The 14329-nt window shown below is 46.6% G+C and overlaps 1 pseudogene; it reads right to left on the bottom strand.

Moving 5' to 3' along the window:
* Nucleotides 1-2115: 2115 nt before the first annotated feature.
* LOC147596553 (dual specificity testis-specific protein kinase 1-like) overlaps nt 2116-14329 on the bottom strand; it is a 78546-nt pseudogene continuing 66332 nt past the window's right edge.

The raw sequence follows: 14329 nt of genomic DNA, 5'->3' as shown, positions 1-14329 counted from the left end.
GTGCTGCCATCCCCGACCCCAAGGGCAATGGCTTCGCTATGCAGCCACGGCACAAATCTTTATAGCAGAGGCCTTGGATGTTTATAGAAGAGACACATTTTAATAAAATTAAAGATAGCTTTTGTACCAGCGGCAACAATTGACCGATTCTTTCCCCCTCTCTGGGGGACATTCCCCTTCTCACTTCAGAGATGAGCAGAAGGGGAACTCTGCTATTTACAGCCTCCAGGAAACTCCCAGGCTGCAGACCGTGGGGCAGATGTACCTTCCCTGCCCCTGCCCGCTCCCTGATAGCTTCCAGCTGGGCCTGAGTCTGGCAGGGCCCTGGCCCAGAGGACATGCTGCTGGGCTGCAGAGGGGCGCGGGGCGTGGGGCTGCTGCTTGGGCTGGGGAGGGCAGGGAAGCGGAGAGGAGATGAGATGTGAATGAGATGTGAAAAGATCCTGAGAGGCGTCTGCCAGCCTGTTGTGAAGAATTTTTCTTGTGAGAGGAACGGCTGGCAGACGCCAAGGTCAGTGGGGGAGCTGTTCTGGAGGGACTGCACCCCGTGGAAGAGATGACCCACGCCGGAGCAGTTTCATGAAGGACTGTGGCCCGTGGGAGGGACCCCACGAAGGAGCAGGGGAGGAATGCGAGGAGTTCTTCCCCCGATGATGAAGCAGCGGCGTAAAACAATGTGTGATGGACTGACCATAACCCCCATTCCCTCTTCCCCCCTGTGCCTCTCGTGGAGGGGGGAAGGTGGTAGAGATAATGTTAAGCCCGGGAAGAGGGAGGGGTGAGGGGGAGGTTATCTTGTTTTCTGTCTCATTATCCTGCTGTTTGTAGTAATAAATGAATAGTTTTCCCCAAGTCGAGTCTGTTTTGCCCGTGACGGTAACTTTAAGGATTTCTCCCCGTCCTTATCTCAAACCTCGAGCCGTTTTTCTTATATTATCTCTCCCTATTCTCTCCGAGGGTGGGGGGAGTGAGAGAGAGAGACTGCGTAGTCTGGCCCCGAGTGAGGCTGAACTACAACAGGTGGTTACCACGGTTACATGAGCGACCCTTTGCCCCCTCGAGATGAACAAAAAGAGATGCAACTGGTATCATAGGGACAGGATTGGGAGTCTTAAATAGCATCAATGCCGAAGTACTTGTAAACAGACTGAGTGCATCCGCAAGTGATTTAAGCAAATTAGAATGCCCATTGCGATCCTTTCTATTAGCATTAGGGACTAACCACTGGCTTGTGTCTGATATTCCACCTCAGTGGGAAAAATAAAAATGAAAAGGACCACCAGTTGGTTGTAGATGCTCTTGGAACAATCCAAGGCAATGTTCCACTAGCCCTAAGCTGTATCCAAGCTCAGCTGTGGATGCAGTCTACAGTAGCGGTAATTATAAGAGAAGGTGGAGAAGGCATTTTGCCCAAGGAGTTTCAGAAAGTAATTTGGGACAATGCAACTAAATTTGAAAAAGTATAAAAATCCTAGTGGAATTTAGTCAATTTTACTTATGACCCCATCAACAAAAAAGCAACTGCTTTTGTCCTAACAATACACAATGCCTCGGTGTACACCATATACCCAATCATTGCCCTAGGATTAAATCACAATGGAACTGTACTCTCTCCATTAGAACACAGAGTATGGGCCAAACAAACTTGGAGCAAGTGGCAAGCTGTTGATATTAGCACGTGTTGCACAAGACCAGCGAGGATTTGTCTGTGAAAGTAACACCATCAAGGCCCAAGACATTTGTCTTGATACTGAACAAAAAGTCTGCCACTTTGAAATACATCCCGACGAAAACCCCGAAACCATGCTTGCACATACTGGAAAAGGGTGTGTCTGTATGAGAACACTTTTTAGCCCTCTATCTGTAGATAACTTCATTGTAGATACAACAAATCACTCAAATATTTGTATTTGTAACTTTACTGAAATTACGGGATGCAACTTTAATTATTCGGCTCCTGTCACATCTCATCAGTTACTCCAGTTTAACTATACATTATACCAAAATTTGTTGCCCACTCCCATAGAGATGAATCTAACAGTAGTAAAGAAACTATTACAACATAGTGAGTTATGACGAGTATTAAAACATGCAAAGGATGATGGACAAAAGGTTCTAATCACTGTCCGCCATGATGCAGAAGAAATACATTATTTCCTGGAAAGAGTGAAGAAGGATGGGGAACACCACTGGTGGGAAACTCTCTTCAGATGGTCACCCACAGCTACGGGAATCTATAATTGCATGCTCCACCCAGTGAGCAGTCCCCCCTGCACCCCAACAGTCATGAGACCCCCGTGGCAGCTGGAGCAGAGCCTTGGGGTGTCAGGGGCCTGGAGGAGGATTTCTACCCATATATTTCCTACTCTGGAACAAGTCAAACCTGCACCACTCTCCAGTCTACTCCTTCCTGCACAGCCTGTCCCAGCCCAGAGCCTATGTATAATGTCTGGAGGAACCAAAATAATAAAATGTTTTTACCTGCTGGTGCAGCAGAGACCCCTCTGGCCCTGTACCCTGCTCCCAGCCATTGTTGGCACGTCATGCCCCGAAGGTGATGCTGGGCACCCACTGGACCCTGATTCCATCCCACCAAGCAGTGGCACTGGTAGCATGACCCAAATGAGAGTGACTTTGGGCTGCATCCTGTGGTTGCCTGCTTCTGTCACTCAGCCCTGTGGCTTCTCCACTGCACCAGCCCCTCCTCTTCTATTTCCTGCCCCAAAGGGTGCCCTAAGCCCTGGGACGACCAGATGAGGGGCACACAAGCCCCCCTGGCAGCAGCTCACCCTGCAGCCCAGCTCTACTTGGCCACCCTGCTAATGCCCCCGAGCTATGGTGAAAGCGCTGGGTGTTAGCATTAGGAACAATCCCCGATCAGCTCTCAAGCCTTGCAAAACCCTTCTCATCGACTCCAAATGCTGCAGGAGAGGTTTACCATGGGGTAAATTGGGGTGCAGCGTGACTCCTGCAGGCACACCATACACACCCCGCTCCTACCTCCTCACGTCTCTCCCCATGCATTTGCACCTCGATGCTTTCTCCCAGGCTGCTGAATGCCCGACTTGTTGCCAGAGATGGGGCTACGGCCTCTGCTGGCATCTGTGAGACATGGGGTATCCAGAAGGATGGCCACCTCCAGGCAGGGAGGCACTCCAGTTGGCCCTCGGGCACTTCTGTATTGTACTTTCTTTCGTCTTTTCCAAACTAGAAAAACCCAGAGTCCTCAGTTGCTCCTCATAGGACATCCCTTCCAGTCCTTTCACCAGCTTTGTTGCCCTCCTCCGGACGCATTCAAGGACCTTCACATCCTTTTAAAATTGTGGGGCCCAGAACTGCACACAGTACTCAAGGTGAGGCCGTACCAACGCTGAATATAGTGGGATAATCACCTCTTTTGACTGGCCGGTTATACTGTATTTAATGCAGCCCAGGATGCGGTTTGTCCTCTTGGCTGCCAGGGCACACTGCTGACTCATATTGAGCCGGCTGTCAACCAGCACCCCCAGATCCCTTTCTGCAGGGCTGCTCTCCACCCTCTCCTCTCCCAATCTATACTTGTGTCCAGTGTTACGCCATCCTAGGTGCAGAATCTGGCATTTGGACTTGTTAAATTTCATCCCATTAATCATAGCCCAATGCTTCAATCTATCCAGATCCCTCTGCAAGGCCTCTTGTCCCTTGAGAAAGCACCTCCCAGTTTGGTATCATCAGCAAACTTGCTAATGGTGCATTCAACTCCTGCATCCAGAGCATTGATAAATATATTGAACAGGACTGGCCCTAGGATTGAGCCCTGAGGAACACCGCTGGTGACCAGTCACCAGCCAGATATAGCCCCATTCACTACAACCCTTTGAGCTCTGCCCTTCAGCCAGTTCTTCACCCAGTGCACCGTGTACCTGCTCATCTCACAGTTGGACAACTTGTCCAGAAGGATGCTGTGAGGGACAGTAGCAAAAGCCCTACTAAAATCCAGAAGAACTATGTCCACCACCTTCCCTTCATCCCCTAGGCAGGTGATCCTATCATAGAAGGATATCAAATTAGTTAGACAGGACTTTCCTTTTGTGAACCCATGTTGACTGTGCCTGATGATTGCATTGTCCTTTAAATGCCTTTCAATAGCACCCAGTACGATCTTCTCCATAATGTTCCCAGGAACTGAGGTTAGACTAACAGGTCTGTAGTTCCCTGGGTCTTCGCTCACGCCCTTCTTGTAAATTGGAATAACATTGCCTAGCTTCCAGTCAGAGGGAACCTCCTCAGACTCCCAAGACCTTTGGTAGATGATTGAGAGGGGTCCTGCCGTAACATCCGCTAGCTCCTTCAGTACTCTGGGATGAATCCCATCAGGCTCCACGGACTTGTGAACATTCAGCTTATACAGCTGATCCCTTACAGTTTCAGTGTCCACAGATGGAAAGTCACTGTTCCCACACTCGTAGTTGTCCGACTCGGGGGACGGGGCAGCCCAAGGTCTATCAGTATTATTAAAGACTGAGGTTAAAAAAGCATAGAATGCCTCTGCTTTTCCTTCATCCCTATTAGTCAGATGACCATCTTCAACAAGTATTGGTCCAATGTTTTCTTTGGACCCCCTCTTGCTATTAATGTACTTTTAAAAGCCCTTCTTGTTATCTGACACAACACTGGCCAGTTTCAACTCTAATTGAGCTTTGGCCTTTTGTGTCTTCTCCTTGCATATATGAACCACAGCTCTGCACTCTTCCTGCAAAGTCTGACCTCGCTTCCAGAGCCTGACCTTGCTTCCAGATTGCACTTGTTCCGAGTCCATTCAATTTTAGCCAAAAATGCTCCTCCTAGAAATGTGAAGCCCTGGGTTTTATCCCTGGAGGTGGTGAAACATCTTTATATAAAGTAAGAATAAACTGTATGTGTTGGTTTTATTTAGTGAGGGGGGGGGCTACAGTGGCAGCTTCTGTAAGAAGCAGCTAGAAGTAGTTTCCCCTTTGTCCAGTGGACTTGGCCGGGCCTAGGGTGGACCCGCCGCTGGACAGGGCCGAGCCAATTGGTAGCAGAATGTTTCCTGATAATGCCTCTGTGATAACGTATTTAAGAAGGGGAAAAATAAAACAAACAAACAAACAAGTCCTGATTTTGGCAGGAATGGAGTTAATTTTACTCTCAGAAGCTGGTGTGTTTTGGATTTCGGATGTGAAGAATGTTGAGAAGCCTGGTCTACTAGGGGCAGACAGCGTGCACCTAACTGAGAAGGGGAAGAGTGTCCTTGGACAAAGGCTTGCCAGACTCGTTCGGAGGGCTTTAAACTACTGTTGCTGGGGGAGGGGGAGCACAGTCCAGCCCACTGCTGTCAGCATGGCACCAGTGCCAGCACCGAGGGTCCAGAAGCCGAGGAAGGATCGCAGGTAAGCGCGAGTGAACTTAAACTGCGGTGCAATAGCACCCCTGTAGCTCCAGCCAGCAAGTCGGCTTTGTCGGGGGCCCAGCTGAAGTGTCTCTATACCAGTGCACGCAGCATGGGAAACAAACAGGAAGAGCTGGAGATGCGAAGCCGGTCGAAGGCGAGTGCTGCCCCGGCACTCGGGAAGTCGCTATAGCGCAAAAAGGTACAAAAGGTACGGAGGGAATCTCCTCTTGGCCAGGCGAGCGGCCGGGGAGGAGATGGGGTCCACACTGACCAAAGAGGAGTCAGCAGTGGTTAAGCTCCTCCAACATATGCTCTCTGTGAGAGGACTGAGTTATGACTCGGCCGTCCTAGAAGCTTTGCTGCAGTGGGCAAAGAAAAGGGAATTAATCTCCACAGTTGATGATGTTTTTGAACTCCTGACATGGGAAAAGATAGGAAAAGAGCTGTGGGATGAAATAAGTAAGGGATCAAAGGAGGCGAGCAAACTCTCCACCGTGTGGAGGCTAATTAACGAAACATTGATAAGCATGAAAGCCGAACGTTCAGTTGCCACATCTGCTTTTGCGGACTTAACTCCAGCCGGCGGGTCCACCTCCGCTCCTAGCATGCTGTTCTCGGGTTTAACGAGCCCTGCCGCCGCCCCGGCTCGTGCTGAGGGTGGGGGGGTTCGAGCCCCAGCAAGGACTCCAGGAAATGCAGCCACAGCCCCTATAACTATAGATATGCGGGCACCAGAGGGAAAAACTGCCAAAGGCTTTTCACCATCAGATGTACCACCGCCAGGCACCCCGCCATGCTGCGCCAGCGCAGGCTCAGAGTCACGAGCCTTTTCGCCGGCGCCAACAGCTCCGGTTTATCCCCCGTTACCACCTTCTTCCCTGCCACCACGGCGTGAGGAAGAGGGGGATGAACATTCATCCGGCTTGAAGGATGCACAGCTGCAAGAGACGCTAAAAAGGCTGGAAGCCCTAGAGGTTCGCCTAGAAGCGTCGCTGGGAAACTTGTCAACTCCTTCGCCTGTGCCACATCGAGACCTGTCAGCATCCAACCTATTCGTTCCGAACGGAGCATCGGGTGAGATCAGTCTTTTTGCACCTTTGCAAGGGACGCCGGCGGGAGGGGCCGGGGATGTGAATCCGATAGTGCGGTGGAAAGAGGTGATTCGAGATGCTTTGATAGAAGGAGAGCCTTTGCCCATGGCATTTCCAGTTGTGACCAATAATACTGGGAGAGGTGTGTGGCAAGCATTAGACTGGAAAATATTGAAGGAAGCTAAAAGCGCAGTTACTCAGTATGGGCTGAAATCATCATATACTCAATCTGTGTTGCAGCATATTTTTTTTGTCACAGCTGTTAACTCCTTATGATATCAGAATGATTGTCCAGATGCTTTTGCTACCGTCACAGCAGCTGCAGTTCTTTCAGCACTGGCAGACTGCTTGTGATAAGGCAACTGCAACTCCTCGACAACAGGGTGATCCATTATTTGGGGTGCAAACTCAAATGCTGATGGGAGCGGGACCCTACACACGATCTGATTGGCAAGCGCAATTTGCTACTGAAGTGTTACAACTGGGCCAAGATTTGGCTTATAGAGCGCTTGCTAGGGTGCACGATGAAAAGTCCGGACCTGCCTTTACCGTCAGTAAGGCAAGGTCCCACAGAACCATATGGGAAATTTATTGATCGGTTGCACACTGCAATTATGGCTCACCCTGATCTGGATGATGACATGAAAGCAAAGTTCTTAGATATGCTTGCCTTTAATAATGCTAATGAAAAAAAAACAACAAAAAAACCAACCAACCAAACAAAAAAACCCTAAGAGAGCCCTTAAGAGCCCTTAGTGTGCTGCCAAAAGGATCTAGTACAGGGCAACTGCTGGAAGCTGCCGAGCGAATGTTAGAACAAGAAAAGGCTACAGTCATGGCTGCTGCTGTAGGTGCAGCAGTTAAACCGTTGATATCAATAAAGCGGCGCGTGATTAACTGTCTGTAACCCCCATTCCCTCTTCCCGCCCCCCCCGCCCCCCATCCCTGTCCCGCTCAGGGGGCAGGGGAGGGAGGTGGAGATGGTGTTAAGCCCGGGAAGAGGGAGGGGTGGGGGGAGGTTGTCTTGTTCCTTTTTTCATTATCCTGCTTTGGTTTTAGTGATGGTCTGTTTTGCCTGTAGCGGTGGCTTTAAGGATCCCTCCCTATTCTTGTCTTAAACCTCGGGTTTTAGTTTTCTTTCCTCCTCTATGCCCGGGGCCACGGCCGCCGCCAGGCGCCCCCACCCCCCCGCCCCTGACATGGTTAACAGATACTCCTGTCTGAGTCGAGCTTTGTATAAGTGGAAGGACCGTTCCCTCTTATAACATGGGGGAAGGGATACGCTCATGTCTTTACAGGAGCAGTAAACAAGTGGATCCCTGTCTGTATCGTCTGCGGGTATTTCAGAACATGTTTGGTTGACCTGCCAGATACCGGTAGGACGGCAACTCTGTGTAAAACAGCAGCAGCCACGAGTGCTGAGTGCTAAAACTACAAAAGATGGAACTTTTTGGGATCAGTAAAGATGGACTTCTGTCTATTTTTTAACTATTCAAGAGCTAATGTTTCTAGAGGGGTAATGATTGTAAATGCTTTAAGATCTATACATTGCAACGACACAGCTTGACGTAATCATGCGAGCACATATCAAAATCCGGACAGCATAAAAGACCTAAACGAAGCATACATAGCATTGAATCTGATTGCCAAGATAATACAGAGTTTTGGAAACCAAGTGAAATTATTGCTGCTTCAGTCTTTACACCTGGTGTGGCAAGTGCCTAGGCGTTAACTACGCTAAATAAATTGGACTGTTGGCTTGCTAAGCAAATAAATACAACTGCATCGGCACTATTAACGCTGTTAACTGATGTAGATTCTATATACTATGCTACTTTACAAAACAGAACCGCTGTTAGCCTGCAGAGCACATATTTGACAGGCCTTGTTGCATGCGCTGGCCATGCGTGCAGCAAAGTCTGGTCAGGCCTTGTTGTATGCGCTGGCCACGCATGCAGCAACACCTAGTCAGTACTGTTCCACTGAATCTGCTGAGGGATAAACAGAGGTGGCGCGGAGCGAGGGGGAGAGGACGGACCCAGAGCACACTTTATTTACAACAGGGGACGCCCTGAAGGTGCTGCGCCTGCCTCTCTTCTCTGCTCTGACCCGGCTGATCATCATCCTCTTGCTCAGCGGTGTCTTTGGTGTAGTCGGGTTGGTAACAGAATAGATCAGCAATAGATTTTTTTTAATTATTAGCACAAAATCATGATTGTCAGGATTTTGATGGGCTTTGCTGCATGAATCTGTCTGATCATTCGGAATCTATTCACAAAAGTATTCAAAACTTGCAAAAAGGAGTACAAAAACTGCAACAAAGGGATGGTTTTGATATATTCAGAAATCTTTTGGTGACTTGATATAAGCTTGTTACTGATAGCTGTAGGATGCTTATTCATTCCTTTTATATATGTATTTTGATCTATATTCTGTGTCTTAAAATGTGTGCAGACTTTAATAGATAAAGCGTTGAAACAAGCCTCTTCTCATAAACAAAGAAGGGGGAGATGTGGTATTTCGCTGAGCCAGTACGGTGTCAGTGAAAGCACACCGACCTTGGGGGAGGAATGCAATCATGCTCTCAGGAAGAAAGCCATGGAATGAGAAGGGAAGCTTTAAGATACAAAACATTGTTAGCAGAATTTATGGCTTGGTTCAACAGAGGCCTGCAGAAAACTAGTCATTGCTCTTGTAGATAAGAAAGTTACTGGAGTTGTTATGTCTGTAATAGTAGAAAAATGTTATAGTAGAAAATTACTAGAAGGTAGTGAAACTCAGCTTTGCTTCGTAATCATGAATATGTATAACGTGTGATCAGTAATTTTATTAACGAAGCTTGTGTGTGGCATAACTGGGTGGTTGCTGTCCTTGGTTAAAATCGGAATTGTGATACTAGGCATCATACTAGGCATAACATACCATGCTTGCAAAAAATGATTGACAACTCAATACAGACAATCTGGCTCATAAAAAAAAAAAAAAAAAAAAAGGGAGATTCAGTAGAGGCCTACATGAACCTAGTTGATATTGTAGCAAAATAAGGTCAGGAGTACCAAAAAGGGCTATAGGAGGACCATGTTATTTTGGAAAATTGATAGTGTTTGCTCCACCTATGAGAACATTACGGAATCATACGCGAGCAAGAAGATCGCTAAAAGTATTGACTCCCCATTGTGACGGCAATTTAACCCTGTTGGGTACAGCTGAGCGGATAGCATTATCTTTATTTGTTCCTTGGGCAGCAACTGCAAAAACTTGAGCTAACTTAAATAAATTAGCTTGTTGGGCACAAAAGCAAATGAATTTAACCTCTAGCATGTTATCAGGATTATTAGAAGACATGGATAGCATGCGTCATGATATTTTTGCAGAATCTAGCAGCCATTGATTTTTTGTTATTGGCGCATGGACATGGATGTGAAGATTTTGAAGGTATGTGCTGCATGAATGTTTCTGATCACTCTAAGTCGATACGCTATCAGTTGGCAGAGTTATGATGCAACATGCATGCAATACAAGTGGAAAGCAGGTTAGCAGACTGGTTGAAATCCTTGGGGGTCACAGGCTGGCTAAAAGATTTGATAGTTTATGGGTTGGTATTATTGACGGGTTTGCTGTTGACACTGATGATTTTGGGGTGTATTTTAAAATGCTTTGTGAAAGCTATGGAACGTATGATGAAAGTGGGTCTGGATTGTTCAAAACAAAAAGGGGGATTTGTTGGATACCTGGAGTACCAGGGGCACTTAGTGAACAATCCAGACCGAATGGAATTGTTATGTTTGTGAGCAGCAGGCCTCAAGGACATCACTGAAGCCTCTTGTGAGAAAGTACTGAAGCTGCCTGTAAGAAAGTACTGAAGCCACCTGTGAGAAAGTAAACGAAGCAACCTTGAGAAGAAGGAAAACAGCTGGCATACGTGACTGGGGGCTGAACGTGAAGCAGGGTGCAGGTGGAGAGAGCCGTGCGTGTGAACATAGAGACTTAACGAATCATATTTTAGCTAGGAGCGCGTGCATGATATAGTTAACCAATTAGTAGAGAGCTTGCGCATGATATGGAATTAGAAGGGCTATATTAACCAGGATGTATCAACAATAAATCGGCATTTGCTTGATCATATTGGTCATCAGCAGTGTCCGTTACTTCCGCGTCAACAAGGGGGAACTACGGTGGCAGCTTCTGTAAGAAGCTGCTAGAAGTTTCCCCTTTGTCCAGTGGACTCGGTCGGGCATAGGGCGGACCCACTGCTGGCCAAGGCCGAGCCAATTGGCGATGGAACATTCAGTGATAACGCCTCTGCAATAATGTATTTAAGAAAGGAAAAAAATAAAAAAAAAATAAAAAAAAAAATGTGAAGAAGCTGAAGCAAGGGCAGAGAGAGGGAGGTGTGAGCTTTGTGGGCTTTGCGGCCCTCACCCTCTGGCCTCCCACCAGGTGGCCAACTGGGCCCAACTCGGCCCAGCCTGGCTGCAAGAAATGGAGATGAGATGAGATGTGAAGAAAACCTGAGAGGCGTCTGCCAGCCTGTTGTGAAGAATTTCTTGTGAGAGGAACGGCTGCAGACACCAAGGTCAGTATAAAAGGAGGGGGAGGAATAGTGTTGCTCCCGGCAGAGATTCCCCTGCAGCCCATGGTGAAGCAGGCTGTTCTCCTGCAGCCCATGGAGGCCCACAGAGGAGCAGATCCACCTGCAGCCCATGGAGGGCCTGCACTGGGGCAGACGTTCTGGAGGGACTGCACCCCATAGAAAAAATGACCCACGCTGGAGCAGTTCATGAAGGACTGTAGCCCATGGGAGGGACCCCACGATGGAGCAGGGGAGGAATGTGAGGAGTTCTTCCCGCGAGGAGGAAGGAGCGGTGGAAAGTGACAAGTGATGAACTGACTGTAACCCCCATTCCCTCTTCCCCCCATGCTGCTTGGGGAGGGGAAGGAGGTAGAGATAACTGAACATAAAGTTAAGCCTGGGAAGAGGGAGGGGTGGGGTAAGTTATTTTGTTCTCTTTCTCATTATCGTTCTTTGGTTTTAATAATAAATTGTTTTCCCCAAGTCAAGTCTGTTTTGCCCGTAACGGTAACTTTAAGGATCTCTCCCTGTCCTTATCTCAGACTTTGAGCCTTTTTTCTCATATTATCTCTCCCTATTCCCTCGGAGGGTGGGGGGAGTGAGAGAGAGACTGCGTAGTTTGGTCTCGAGCCGGGCTAAACTACAACACTCCCCTATCACAGGTTGGCTGGTCGTGCTTTGTAGTCTTGTACTACAAGTACATGTCCTGGTGTCGTGGTTTAGCTACAGTCAGCAATCGAGTACCACACAATCACCCTCCCCAGAGGATGAGGGAGAGAATTGGGAAGAAAAGAAAACTCGTGGGTTGAGATAAAGACAGTTTACTAGGATAGAAAAGGAAAAGGTAATAGTATATATATTATAATGGTAATAATAATAGAAAAACCAACAATAATAATAATTAAGAAAAACAAACAAAATAAAGCAAACAAAACCCGAATGATGTGCAATTTCTCACCACCTGACGACCCGATGACTGATACAGCCCAACTCGAGCAGTGATCACGGAGCAAAAAAAAACCAAACCAAACTGTAAAGGATCCTGGAACGATTCCGAACAGCGAGAGAGCAAAAAAAGAGAGCGCCAGCTCACCCGTCTACCCTCCACTTAAGTACTGAGCATGACGTCTATGGCATGGAATACTCTCTTTGGCCAGTTTGGGCCAACTGTTCTGGCTATATCCCTCCCAGCTTCCTGCACCTGCACATTAGTGAGACCTGGAAAGCCGGACAGTGACCTTGGTCTCTCTAGCAACAACTCATAACATCAGTGTATTATCAACATTCTTCTCATATGAAATCCAAAATACATCAGCTACTGAGAGGAAAATTAACTCCATCCCTGCCGAAACCAGGACAGCTGGATACATTTCTGCAAGATCAACATGTAAATACTTGGATTTGGTTAGCCTTTACTGTAACTAACTCATCTGCCTTTTGTGTTAAGGGAAGATTGACAGCTGCAGATCTTTTAACAACATCTTTCATTAGCGTGCCAACTCCAATAGCTATATTACAGAATTATACTATGCTAAGTGATTTTGATATTAATGTTTCTCATTGCTATTTTTTCTGAGGAGGTAATAGCTGTACACCAATGAACATTACAAAATCGATTTGCGGTGGACTATTTCCTCCTTTGGCACCATAAACGCTGTTTCGATTTTGAAGGCATGTGTTGCTTCAACATAACTGATGAATCAGCCAGTGTAGAGAATGACATTCAACATCTCCAGGACTTAATGCATCAAATGAAACAATCTACTGGTGGTGCCTAGCTGGCTGAGTGGCTTAATTCTCTGACAGGAGGAATAGGACACCTGATTCAAAGCATTATTGTAGATATGTTTATTCCTTTTTCTATATGTGTTTATTATGTGCCTCTGTAAATTACTTTGTGCTACACCTCGCAAGCCCAAATGGACACCTCCAGATTTGCCAGCCCCAGCGGAAGCAGTCTCTTGAGTGAGGGGGCTCACATAGGAGAAAATAATTTTTTTCCCACTGCATGACTAAATTTAAGGGTGCCAACAAATAACTAATACAAAAAAGAGAATACAAACAACAAGAAATATGAGAATCCCTTGAGGGACTTCTAAGTCCCAATAGTTCTCTATTATTGCCCACAGGTTATTATCATTCATTCCCTAAGGTCTTCTTATATAGCAGTTCTTAGTATGTGAAAATTGATACAGTCTGTGTTGTGTCTGAAGGTAGCAGGATCCTTTTACACTGGGAAGTGTGGACCCAGTTGAGCAGCCCTTGCACTTTACCACAGTATTAGTAATTAACAGTACCTGCTGAAGGTCCCTTCCAGTGTGGCTGAAGTGTGTGTTTTTGCTGGTATACCTTAATGTAGATTCATTCTCCTGGTTTCAAGAAGTGACACACATCAGTAGCAAGTTCAGGTGAAGCTTCTTTCAGCTGTGTATGGAAAGTCCTTACATGTTTCATTAATGCTTGACAATATTTTAGAAGAGCATCATCTATCAATTGTAAGTTTGCCTGTACGGGAGTTCAGGGTGCTGTGTAAGGCAGTCGCATAGGTCTGCCAATTAAAATCTCATGAGGTGGTAGCTCATGTTTTCTATTCACAATGCTTCTTATATACATCAGTGGGAGAGGTAACACATCCTGCCATTTCAGGCCAGTCTCTGTGCAAATCTCTGCTGATTTGGTTTTCAAATAGGATGTTTTTTTTTTTTTTTCTTTTCACAGCACCACTAGATTGAGGATGATAGGCACAATGGAACTTTTGTTCTATTTATAGGGCTGCACAAATTTTCTGCATTACACCATTTACACCTAATGTTCTGTAAACATATTTTTCTCCCAATCCAATTGTTCCAATTAACCGAAGAATTTACTAACACAGGTCCTGTTTGGGTGCCTGCATAACGCTCTAGAAGGTTGGTTAAAAATTTATCACTATAGGCACATTAACAAAGGCTCACTCCTCCATCACATTATATACAGGATTATATACATGTAATTTTGGGAAAACTCACCAGATCCTTCTGACTACAAAACTGTTAAAGGATGTTAAGAGTGGCTGCCTCTTCCAGCAGCTGCTGCCCAGAACTCCTGCCCAGCCACCGGAGCCCGGCTCTGCGCATCCTTGTTACATGACATAAACGTTGAAAATTAAATATCAATATGAGGTGATTCTTGCTAACTGTAGAACTGTAGTCACATAGGTTAAATTTTATATATAGTCTATTTGTCCTAAGAGGAAATGGGAATCTTAGAGCTATTACAACATCTCGTTTGTTA

Source organism: Chlamydotis macqueenii, chromosome W (genome assembly GCF_036417535.1).
Source record: "Chlamydotis macqueenii isolate bChlMac1 chromosome W, bChlMac1.mat, whole genome shotgun sequence".
NCBI lineage: Eukaryota > Metazoa > Chordata > Aves > Otidiformes > Otididae > Chlamydotis > Chlamydotis macqueenii.
Note: the sequence above shows the minus strand (reverse complement) of the source record. Positions and strands in the feature narration are given on the sequence as shown.